The sequence below is a fragment of the Balaenoptera ricei genome, chromosome 15 (assembly GCF_028023285.1).
Source record: "Balaenoptera ricei isolate mBalRic1 chromosome 15, mBalRic1.hap2, whole genome shotgun sequence".
Lineage (NCBI taxonomy): Eukaryota > Metazoa > Chordata > Mammalia > Artiodactyla > Balaenopteridae > Balaenoptera > Balaenoptera ricei.
In genome coordinates, this window is record NC_082653.1 from 26627193 (window position 1) to 26639652 (window position 12460).

At 49.9% G+C, this 12460-nt stretch overlaps 1 protein-coding gene across 2 annotated transcripts in view; it reads left to right on the plus strand.

Annotated features, from left to right (window-relative positions):
- The window catches only part of NOL4L (nucleolar protein 4 like), a 129392-nt gene that overhangs the window by 78354 nt on the left and 38578 nt on the right, over nt 1-12460 (plus strand). The gene's annotated exons all lie outside the window — the stretch shown is intronic.

A 12460-nucleotide genomic window follows, 5' to 3' on the forward strand; every position in this document is an offset into this window, starting at 1 on the left:
AATCTATTTTCTTCCCACTGATTTGAGATGCCACCTTTATAATTTACTAAATTTCCATCTGAAACAGAATGTACTTCTATTCAGTCCATCGGTTTCTTTGTCTGTTCATGTACCAGCTCCACACTGTTTTAAGTGTTGAGACTAATATGTCTTAATATCTAATACATCTAATTAATATATCTTACTACGTAGCAGGAATGGTTCCCCTCCTTGTTGTCCTTATTTTTTAAAGTTTCCTTGGCTTGAAAAGAGAAGTATTTGGAAAAAAAAATGTTTAATGCCTTAAAAAATTTCGTACGCCGTTCTTGATGAGGGAAGGATACTGAGGCACCGTTGACCCATCCACATAAACATGAAGCTGAAACACTTTGACTGCAGGCCTTTCTGTTCACCCAGCAGACCGGGTGGGCTGTGAGCCTGGATTATCACAGCTCCGTGCTGGAATCTGGGGGCTCTAAATATTGACAGCCCAGCGTTCCCATCCTCCTAAAGATGGTGACAGGCAAAATAGGGCATCGCTAAAACTTGAGAGGGAACGTTTTCTGGGAAACCTCTTTTTTGAGAGGACAAAAAGGGAAGTGAAAAACCCATTGTCAAACACCTTTGTTACAGGGCATTGTTTTAGTGATCAATATATTTCACTGACAATCCTCGGGTGCTTTGAAGAAACTTGCTGCAGTTTCCAAATACTTGAAGAAAATGAGCATTACGGATGTTTCGCCAGGGCAGCCTGGGTTCAGAGACATCCGCGTCTCTCTTCTTTCCTCCTGCTTCCCTGAAGCTGTGTGGGAAAGAAGCAGAAAACGACCAGCATCCCGTCTCCAAAGCCACTTGCCTGATGCAGTTAGTAGATACCCCGAACCTAAACAACGCATTGTCCCTGTCTGCTCCAAAAGTCTCAGTCCCCTTCCAGGCTACGAAATCCGCCCCCATGCTTGCAAGGATGCTGACGCAGCCTTTCAACTTCATTATCTGGGGGGAAAAAATGCATGCAGTGCCCATAATTTACTGGTGCAGGCAGGAGAGCTGCCTGGTGCCCGGAGCAGAATCCTGCATGCAGGGCTGGCCTGGAGATGCTTTATCTGTGTCAAGGGAAAAGGCGGGAGCAAGGTCAGGAGCCGCTACCTGGGCCTCCGTCCATGGGAGCAGCTCTGTCTTCTCAGAGCTCTGACTGTGAAGCGCCCCTCAGGGCACCCAGGTAGCTGACTCCCTGTTCTGTCTCTAAGGACCCAACAGGAAAGGAGGTGTCTCTCCCCAGCTGGGCCAGGAACGAGCTGCTCAAAACATCCAGATGGTCACTGAACCAATGGCCGACCTTGTGACCCACCCCCCTCCAACTCTGGGTCCAGCCTGACCGAGACCCAGAGGGGCCTTGTTGTCCCATGGCCACGTCCTGTTGTTGTTATTGCTGCTGTTGTTTTTAACAATGGAACTCCTGACCCCAGTTCTTGGATATCCCCCAGTTCAAGGGGGATACCTTGGGCAGGGCGCTTTCTCCAGCCCTCCCTGTTTTTTGTCACATTTTTTTGAGGGCGAAACCCCTGGTGGCTTTGTGGAGGCTTCTGCTTAAGGCATCGCAAGGCAGGCTGCTTGGCTCCGGGGGGGGCCGAGCATTTATGGGTTGTGGCTTTTCCGCAGCTTCTTGACCCCCCGACCTTGCCAGCCTGATGGCTCCTTCTTCTCAGGTGGGGCCCAGACAGGTCCCGGCCCCCAGCAAAGAGCTGCTCCAGGAGACCTGACCCCACTTGGTGGCTGGGTGGGCCAGGGCTTTGTAACCAGACCTGGAAAATGCAGGAGGGTTCAGACGCTTCAGCAGCTGATGTCTGGAGATCAATTAGAGATAATGGCTCTGGGTGGACTCGAAGAAGCACGGCTAAGGTTTTTCCTGGTTGTGATTGTGTTTACCTCATTAACGGGCCTTTTTCTTTTTCTTTTCTTTTTTTTCTTTTTGAGGGTGGCACAGCAGTGTCACACTGTTTGTGCTGGCTGCCTTGTTTTACTCATAGGGTGACCAGGCATCGACCCACGGCGGGCTGGGAGCTCCCCGACCTCCACTCAGAGGAGGCAAAGGCCCACGCTTCTGCTCACAGCCCTCCAGACCCTTGCCCTCCCTGCGACCCCCTGTGTGTATAGTTTTTAAAAAATCTCCTCCTTCATTCATTCAACAATCATTTAAGTTCCTTCAACGTCCCAGACACTGTTCTGAGACAGACAGGGAGCCCACTCTCCGGGAGTTCACAGGCCACAGAGATGATAAACAAGACAAGAAAGAAAAAAAGATATGCAAAAGTGAGATGTTCAGGGCAGAGAATTAAAATAGAGACCACTGAGAGACTGCGCCTCTGGGTGAGAAGGCCTCTCTGAAAAGATGGCATCCAAGCCGAGACCCAATTGATAGGAGGTGGCCCGCCCTATAGAGGAAAGGCTTTCCAGGTGGAGCAGACAGTGGGTGCAAAGGCCCTAGGTTGGGAACAGCAAGGGGGCTAGGACAGGGGAGTGGGGGGCAGATGTGCTTGGGAGAAGCCCGGGCAGCTTGCAGAGGACAGCGCTCTCTGGCCCACCTGTCGTGTGCATGTGGAACCTCAAGGCGCACCTTCCTCTTCCAGAGGAGGGCAGGGGCTTAACTGGAGGTGACAGCAAGTGGAGATGAGCGGCCAGGAGAGCCCATCGACTCAGACCCTAGGTGTGGCCCTACCCCGCACCAGCTGCCTAACTTTCACTTCTCCATGCTGCAGCTTTCCTGTTACTGGAACAGCAGGTTTGGGCCAGACTTCAGTGGTTTTCAAAATTTGCTTTTGGACAGAGGAACCCCTTTCTTCAGGGAAACTCTTCTGGGGAGGAAGTTAGTATGTCAAGGGTCAGCAGGAGGCAGGCGTGTCGCTGGGAAAGGGGCCCAGAGCTCTGCCCACCTGCCCTTCCTGCCCCCAGCCAGCCCACCTCCAGCCTTCAGCAGTAAATAACAGGGCCTGGATAGCCCTGAGCTTTGGGCTGGGGTGCTGCAGACAGGCGGGAGAGGGGCTCAGCCCAGCATGACCACAGGCAGCCCGGCCCCAGGCTGGCCGCTCCTCTCTCTCCTGCAGCTTCCTCCTCAGTAGATTTGAGTGACAGAGCCTATGCCTTGCCAGCTCCATGGTTGCTGGGAGGCTTGGATGTTTGGAACAGCTCCAAGTGCCTCAAGAAAAAATAGGATAGAAACAGAAGATCCTCTTTACCTGGAACACTGCTGTGGCTCGGGAAGTGCCCGGGCACACCTGTGCAGAGCCTGGCACCTTTCCCTCTGCAGAGTCCCCCCCACCCTGCACCGCAGTAGCCACAGCAGGTGCCCTGACACAGCCCCCCTCCTCAGTCTCTTTAAGGAGTTGACACTCTAGGGAAAAAGCCACATGGGTGTGGGGTCCTTACTGTCCAGTCCATCCATGAACAGGAGCCCTGTGAATCAGACAGGGATGCTTTTGACTACAGGTCCAAAAACCCAGCTGGCTCTATAACAAAACATGAAGATTTTTTACACCTGAAATAGGAAGAGTGGTGGCACAGCTGTTGGTGTTGATGTCAGCCATGTTGGGTTGGTGTCTCTATGATGTTATTGACCTTTTCCTCACACTTACAAGTTGGCTGCTATTGCTCCAGCCATCTTGTCCACATTCAGAGTGAGAGGAAGACGGGAAGGGGTGGCATAAGCTTAGTCCAGCAAAGCAAAAGCTTTCCCAGAGAGTTGCCAGTAGACTTTTGTTAACATCTCATTGGCCAGGGCCACATGGCCACTTCCAGCTGCGGGGGTGCAGGTGGGGGGCGGGGGCTGGGAAAGAAAAAATTTCACTTCCCACCTTCTGTAGTTCAGACAAGGGAGAGAGAAATGTTGAGTCTAGCTATCAGGTAAGTTAGTCCACAGTAACTGCCATGGCCTGGGCACCATCAGCTGAACTTGACAATGCCTTTGGGTGTTAAGTTGCCAAAGGCTTGGGCAGGGGGAAGAATAGTAAGGGAGGGACTTCCCTGGCGGTCCAGTGGTTAAAAGTTCGCCATCCAATGCAGGGGCTTCAGGTCCGACCCCTGGTCAGGGAGCTCAGATCCCATATGCCTCACAACCAAAAAACCAAAATGTAAAACAGAAGCAATATTGTAACAAGTTCAATAAAGACTTTAAAAAATGGTCCACATCAAAAGAAAAAAAAAAATGGTCCACATCAAAAGAAAAAAAAAATAGTAAGGGAAGGAAACAGAGCGGAAGCAGGGAGGAAGGGAAGAGAGGAGGGGGTGGCAGGGAGGAGAGCAGGAACCATCTTTTGAGGCCTTCTGTGTGCTGGGTCCCTTACAGACAACATGGGGCAACTGAGGCTCGGTGTCAGAGAGCTCAGGTAACTCACCCAAAGTGAGTGAGAGGTAGAGCCTTGTTCCCTCCCACATTAATGCTGCTATTTCCCAAGGGATGGGTGGGGAGGTGGGGAGGAGAAGGGAAAGGAGAAAGAAAGTGATGGTGAGGGTAGGGCCAGGCCAAGGCCCCCTGCACCAGCAGCTTCATGGGCATAGGCCTGGGTCTGCTTATCTCACCACCACAGTCCCTCACCTGGGTCAGGCCTTGGCACACAGTAGGGGCTCAATAAATGTCTGTTAACTGATGTCTGTATCATTAATTACTTATCTTTCACATCATCATCAACAATAACTAGGGTTTGGGCAGGTGTTCTACGTCAGGCATCAGTCCAGCGCCCTGCAGGCATCCCTGCATTTAAGCGCATGGCAGCCTTCAGAAGCAAGCTCCTGTTATTGTGCCCCCATTTCAGAGATGAAAAAACTGAGGCTTGGAGAAGTTAAGTCTCCTGCCTGAGATCACACCGAGGAAGGGCCTGAATGCAAGCAAAACATATCCCCTGCTCTACCCCCACCCTAGATGCTGACCGCCAAACACAGGACGCCAGCCACCAGCAAGGCCTCTGTGCAGCCTCTCTGGCCCCAAAGCCTTGGCTGCTACCCGTCCCCCCACACAACCCCCACCTGCAGCCTCCGTCATGGAGGGACCACCTGCCCCAGTTTCCCAGCGTCTCGCTCAGCTCGCGGAGGGGCCCCGCCTCTCCTCCAATCACCTGCTGAGGAGCAGCCAGAGGTGCCTCCCAGGAGACTCCCAGGCCCAGCCGCCCTCAGGGGCTGCACGGAGAAGCTGGGAGTCCAGGCAGGACCTGACCACCTCGGAGCAGCCTCAGCCCATTCCCAGCTCCCAACCCCGGGGGAAACCTCTGCCCACCCAGCCCCAGACTCGCTCTAGAGGGTTCCTCTCTCTGCTCTGCTGGAGGTCGGTGAAGCACAGTGCCCCGCGGTCCGGCTCAGCAGTCCCACCTGGGCAGGGCCCACCATGCACCCTGGAGACCAGCGCACCCTGCTTCAAACCCCAGCACGGCCACTAGCTTTTAGCTCTGTGACTGTGAGCATGTCCCCTGGTCTGTGAGCTATTGGGGGACTCGATGTGTCATTTAATCTCCCTCCCACAGCCACTATCTTCGTGTGCAAAATGGCAGTTAATATCATCCTTGTTATTTGGCTGGTCAAATAAGGTAACATATCCTACCACCCAGCACAGGTGCCTGGTATTGTGTGGGTCGCCATAATGGATTACACCAAGCTCTAAGCTGCTCAGCTATGGTAACTGACCTCAGCTTTTGTTCCCTTTTTCATACTTTTATGGAAGTATAACACGCATACAGAAAAGAACACGTATCATTAAGTGGACAGCTCAGTAAATTTTTACAAACTGAATCCACCTCTTGTGACCAATTCTCACATCAAGAAACAGAACTTTGTCAGCACCACAAAGACCCTTTGAGCCCCACTCTGGTCACTAACCTTTGGCAAGAGTGACCACTCTCCTGACCTCTGATACCACAGATTGCTTCTGCCTGTTCTACTACGGCATGTGTGTGCTCTTTTGCCCACAAGCATGAGTTCGTGAGAGTCCTTGTGTTGGGGCCTGCACCACTAGTTTGTTCCTTTCCATTGCTGAGCAGTATTCCACAGTGTAGATGTACCACCATCATCCATTCTCCGCTGATGGACACTTGGTAGTTTCCAGGCCAGGGCTGCTGTGAATAGTGCTGCTATGACCATCCTGGCGTGTTCTTTGGGGACCATCTGTACTCATTTTTGTTGTGTGCACACCCAGGAGCGGTAGTGCCAGGTTGCAGCTGGCCTTGGCTTTTTGGCTGAGCCTCTCCAAAGGTGCTAGGAAAGAAGGGAGAGAGGAGGTAGGTGCCCTCTCTGGGGAGCTGCAAAGTGTGGTCTACATTAAGGGGGGTGCGCTTAATTCAGAGCTCTGTTGCAGACATCAGGGCTGTGCTGGGCAGTGGGCAGGATGGGGTCCTGAGTGATGCAGTGGTAGGTCCCTACTGTGTGCAGGATGCTGCCGGGGACTCTGCCACCTAAGAGCCTGTCCCAGCCCCTGAGAGTTCATGGTCCAGTTGGGGAGATGAGGTATAGCCCAGGAAATGGGAAGTACCACAAGTGCATTAAGTGATATAAGACTGACGGAGACCTGCCACCAGAGCCAGCTGGGTGGTCTGTGAGATTGACGCTCTGAGTTCAGAGGGGCCTAGATCTGGCAGGGGTGGAGGATATCTTTGTTAATGGCCCAGAGTATCTTTCTACCTAGTGAACGCCCATGCATTCTTCAATGCCCAACTTAAATGTCACCTCCTCAGTGGAGCCCTCCAGGATCCACTATGTCTTTCTCACATAACTAGGCACTTCCTTCCTAGCAGGTCCCACAACTGTCAAGTACAAACCAAATATATATACTGTGACTAAAAACTTCGTGGTCATTTGATTAATCTCTCTCTCTCCTGCTGGCCTGCAGGCTACAAGTGGGAAGACCTGTATCTGTGTTGTTCATTGTTGTGTCACCCATACTAATCATGGTGCCTGGCATGTGGTAGGGGGTCTATACATATTTGTGGAAAAAACGTGTGTCTGGAAGCATGCATGATCAAAGGCACACATGGGCAATTGAGGGACAGAAGATGTGAGTCTGAAGCAGAGTTCACAGTTTGGAACAGAAGGCTGTAAGGCCAGCAGGGCTGTGGAAGCCCTTAAACACCAGGCCAGAGAGCTCTAACTTGATTCTGCCAGCGACTGGGAGCCATTGAAGGTTTTGGAGTAGGAGAGATTAATTGATGACATTTTAAAGCAACCCATTTCTGAAAAGGCAATTGATGAAATTGTAATTTTTACCTTTTGTCATGGTTGTTAGGAAAGTGTATTTCAACAAGTCAGACTCTTAGTGATACACACCATGGGAAATTTATCTGAATAGAGAAGGAGTGAGGAAACGGCATGGGACATTTTCTCCTAGATTTCAACAAAGGTGTCAAACCAACTATGAGGTTGCAGCCAGCTGGGCAAAAATCAGTGAATGTGAAGAATAAATGGATAAGCTGAGTTACTACCCAACCTGCAGATCAGCTATTTTGAATCCAGGCATGTGTGAAGCCCTGGAGCTTCTATCCCCGCTCCTCTTCCTACCGAGATGCCCTCTCCACTTGCCACCTGTCACATTCCTCCTGCCTTCTTTGGTTCAGAGTAGATGTCACCTCTTCCAGGAACCACCCCCCAACAGCCCCTCAGTCAGAAACGTGCCCCACCCCCTCGCCGTTTGCCATAATTGTGCTGCACCTAGAGCCTTCCCTGCTGTGGCAAGGGTTTGTCTTTATTATGCTGGGGGCAGGGACAGTTCATGGCAGGTAGAGGTGAGCGCTGGCCCTACCAGATATTAAAATATATTCCAGAGCTATGCTATCGGGACAGGAATTGACAGATCAATAGAATAGGCAATTCCAAAAATAAGGGGAAATTAGTATACTATAAAGATGGCACTTCCAATCAGTGGATAAAGATGAGTCATTTAAAAGATGGTATTGGGGGCTTCCCTGGTGGCACAGTGGTTAAGAATCCACCTGCCAATGCAGGGGACACGGGTTCGAGCCTTGGTCCGGGAAGATCCCACATGCCGCAGAGCAACTAAGCCCGTGCGCCACAACTACTGAGCCTGCGCCCTAGAGCCCGCAAGCCACAACTGCTGAGCCTGCGTGCCACAACTACTGAAGCCCGCACACCTAGAGCCCATGCTCCACAACAAGAGGAGCCACCGCAATGAGAAGCCCGCACACCATAATGAAGAGCAGCCCCCGTGAGTAGCAACGAAGACCCAACGCGGCCAAAAAAAAAAAAAAAAGATGGTATTGGGACAACTAGGATAGCCATTAAAAAACAAAATAAGCTAGATCTTCACCTCACTTCTTATATGGAGAGAAATTACAGATAGAATAAAGATTTAACTCTAATGAAGCTATAAATGCTCTAGAAGAAAATATGGGTGAATTACATTTATAATTTTAGAGTGGAAAAAGAAAAACCTTTGTTTTGATGTGAAATCCTAAAGCCCTAAAGGAAAAAAAAAAACTAATGAGACAATATAAAAAGAAAAAAAGTAAAATTTTCATATGGCAAAAAATCCCATCATAAATAAAAAGACAACAAAAGGAAAACATGTTTTGCAAAATATATGACAAAAGATTAATTTCCTTCGTTTCTAAACAGTTCTTACAGAAAAAAAAAACAAACCACCAACTCAAGTAAAGGGCAAAGAATATGAATAGATTGTTTAAAAAAAAGAAAAGAATTACAAGTGACCAATAAACACATGATACACATAAATATGGGCTCACATTCCCAAATGAAGAGGGCAGAGAGAGACACCATTTTTCACTTCTCAGATTGACAAAGATAAAAGAGGTTGCTAATACTAAGCGCTGACAAGTGTGTAGTGAAATGAGAACTGCCAGATGCTGCTGGCTGCTGAGGAAACTGGTACAGCGTTTGTGGAGAGGGTTCTGACCAGCGCTGTGAAAATGTAGACTCCTGATGATGACGATAAAAGCTACCATTTACCGAGTACTCCCTCTGGGGAAAAGAGCAAGCTGTATTTTATGACCTAACCTCAGAAGTCATAGACCCTCATTTCCACAGCCCTATCCATTGTGCCAGGGGACCAAGGGTGTGATACCAGGAGGGGGGAGGATCATTGGGAGAGCTGGGAGGCCAGATACCACAGTTTCTAATGTCAAAGGGGAAATTTTGGTGTCAAATACATTAAACATACTATCTTATTATCTGCTTTGTAGATGAGGAAACTGGTGCCCAAGGACACTTGTTTGGTGTCAGAGCCAGAATTGGAACCAGTCCCATTTGACTAGACTCTTTCTATTCCACCTCCTCAATGGTCTCCCGGATGCCACTCCTGCTTCCTTATAATCTCATCTCCTCTGATCTAAAAACATAATTTAGATGGCATGATTTCCTTGCTCTTAGAATAAAATCCACACACCTCATGGTGGTGTCCAAGGCTCTGAGTGCTTGGCCCTGCATGCCCTCTCACCCTTACCTCCTCCCACCCTCCCCCACGCTCTAAATACACTGGTAGCTTTCAAGTCCTCAAACATGCCAAGTCCCTTCTCACCTCAGGGCCGTTGCACCAGCTGTTTCCTCTGCCTGCAAGACTGTGCCCCCAAGTCTTTACCCAGCTGTCAGCTTCCAGCATCCTGGGGTCAGAGCACACGTGGGCTTACTCCTGACAGGGGCCTTCCCTGACCACTCAGCCCAGAGCCCACCTTATCTCCACCCTCAACCCCTGTCTCCCCTCCACCCCTCACCGCCCCCATCCTCTGCGTATCCTTCACCCCATCACCACCTCACTCCTTGTCTCTGGGATCCAACCAAGATTCAAACTTTGCATTTCATTGTTTTTTCTCATTAGTCTCGTGATTAAGAACAGTCAAACTAATGACAGTGAATCTTTTGAAGTGTCCAGGATACTTGTGTTATGGAGTCTCTTTCAGTATTTCTTGTCTGGTTGTTTCTTCATGATCAGATTCAGGTTAAGCATTTTGGAGGGGAGGACTTGACATGGGGAGAACATAACATAGGTAATGCTATGTTCTCTCATTGCATCCCTTCAGGAAGTAAGCACATCGTGTCAGGTGGTTCCACTTCGGGGTCTGCTGAATTTGATCACTTGATTGGGGGGTGTATACCAGTCTCTCCATTGTGCAGGTACATGTGCCTTTTATCATTAATAAGTAATTTGTAGGGATAATTTTTTTTTTTTTTTTTAATGCTTTGAGATGCTTGAATAGCATCCGTTCTGGTCACACTAAGATCCTGTTATTCCTAATCACAACCTCTGGTTCCCATGGCCAGGTCCCTGCTCACGGAGCGTGCTCATTTCATATGGGAATCCGCCTGGAGGGGTTTGCTGCTTAAGAAGCTCCACAGAGCAAATGCCCTGCCTATTTTGCCATTTACAAAGGCACCCACTGTTTGCAGAGCCTGGAGGGGACATGAAGGCAGTACCACCCCCTTAAGCAGACTAGAGCAGCCCTTCTCTGTCATGGTCTCCCACCAGACTGGGGCTGGAAGAAGAGACACATCACTGGGAGAATTAGTGGTCAAGAAACTAGGTTATGCCATTCCTTGTTGGGACCCATGCTGTGGCCACTTTAAGGAGATGCGCAAAGACACAGAGAGCAACCTACACAAGGTTACTCAAGGAGTGGCAGCTCCTGCAGGAATTAAGGAGCCGGGAGATTTCTGCAAGCTTCAGCACACATGAAAACTCACCTAATTCGCCGTGCTACTAAATAGCCAGGCTTCTCCAGGGCTCCCAACCGCTTCCTGTGTATCAAGTGGGGCTGGGGCTGTTTTATCTCAGGGATGGTAAATGAGTTCACATTTCATGCCTAGAGAAAATCACTGCTCTGCCCTCCTGGGCGTACTAGCTCTTTCTCTTATTAGTCAGAGAAGAGGTGGGTTATCTGGGTTCAATTCCACCCTTGAACGTCAGCTGGATCTGGCTTTATATTTCAAGCCCAGATGTCCACCACCGCTGTGAAATAGTGACTCAGGCCAGGAGAAGTCAAAGGTCTCTAGAAATGTGGTGGGAAGAGATGGGAAATCCTGGGCCTGAATTATCTCATTTTCAGAGTGAGGAAGGACAGTTCCCATGTTGGAAACACCCACATTTCCCTGTAAGAACTGAAGATTCGTGGCCACTAATTAATTCTAAAAATCATTATTGGTGTGTGGACGTTCAGACAATGAAGTTTCCAAACTGCCCCCCACCACAAAGGATGAGAAGTAAAGATCTCATAGAGAAAAGTGGTAAGAGTGAATTGGTTTGAAAACACATTTGATTTTAGGGATAAAAGGTGCTAATGAGTAACATGCTTAGAGCCTCTTTTAAAAACAAAGTGTGAGTTTTATATTGACAGTAAAATCTTTAGCGTGTGCAGAAGGAAGTCGGTGTGCTGTTAATCTGATGTGTTGTCATCTGTTTATTTTTCTAATGGGTGAATACTGAGCCCTGAACCTGCGGTGTTGTACTTCCAACTCGTATCTGTAGAGGGAGCCTTGTTTACCTCGGATTGTTCACAATGCAAAGCTTTCAGTGGAAGAAAGAAAAAGGCTTTTTACAGAAAAAAAGTTGGAGGGTTAAAGGCAGTCTGTTTCAAAATTGCAAACAATCGCGGTGGCTGTCTCGTTTTCTCTTCTTCGCTGGTTTCACTGTGAATGAATTGTAGCGTAAAGTCAGTAGAAATTGCCCCTCCTCTTTGGATGCGACCAGAGGAACCAGGTGGTGGGATCGTTATTGGTTTGTTTTGTTTTGTTTTTTGGCCATTTCCTCACAGAATTCCACGAGGGCAGCTCTCCATCCCCGTTAAAGCACAAGATTTTTCTGAAGGCTGATCTGTTGGAGGGTGTGGATTTGGGGAGGGGAGAAGCCGCCCTTACCCATCTTCTCTGTCGGGGTCTAATTCTGCTGTCGGGGTACGAGCGTGTTACGTTTCAGGTTGAGTCTGAGGCTGCTCAGAGGTCCAGGGTCCCCCACCCCCGCGACGCCCGGTGCGGTCTTCTCCTGCACCCCAGGTGGATGAGGTCTGTCTGCGCGGAGCACTGCGTCTCTGATCCGCGTGGGTCTTTCCCCTACTGCGATTCTGTGTCTGTGGACAGTGCGCGCCCGGGTCTGGGATGGAGCAGCATTTCTTGATGTTATCCTAGTACTTCACAACTGTATCTTGCGCGTCTTAAGGAGCCCGAACTGTGTGGTCTAGAGGAGCACAATGTCCGGCGGGAGGTGGGGCAGGGAGAGAGTCGGGAGCAGGCCGGCGGCGGGCGCTGGAGATGGTTGATATGTTTGGGTCTGACAGGTGAGCGTAGCCGGACTCTTCGGCGCCCGCCAGTGGGAAGAAGGGGAGCAGGGGAGGGTGTAAACTAAGTGGTGGGAAAGAGACAAAGGAAGAGTGAAGAGGCGAGATGGTGCGGAATAGAGGAGGGGGAGGGGAGGGGGCAGCGAATGGGCAGCAAGCCGAGGAGCCCGAGCTTGAACTTGATCGAGAAAAGGGGGGGGCCCAAAGTGGGG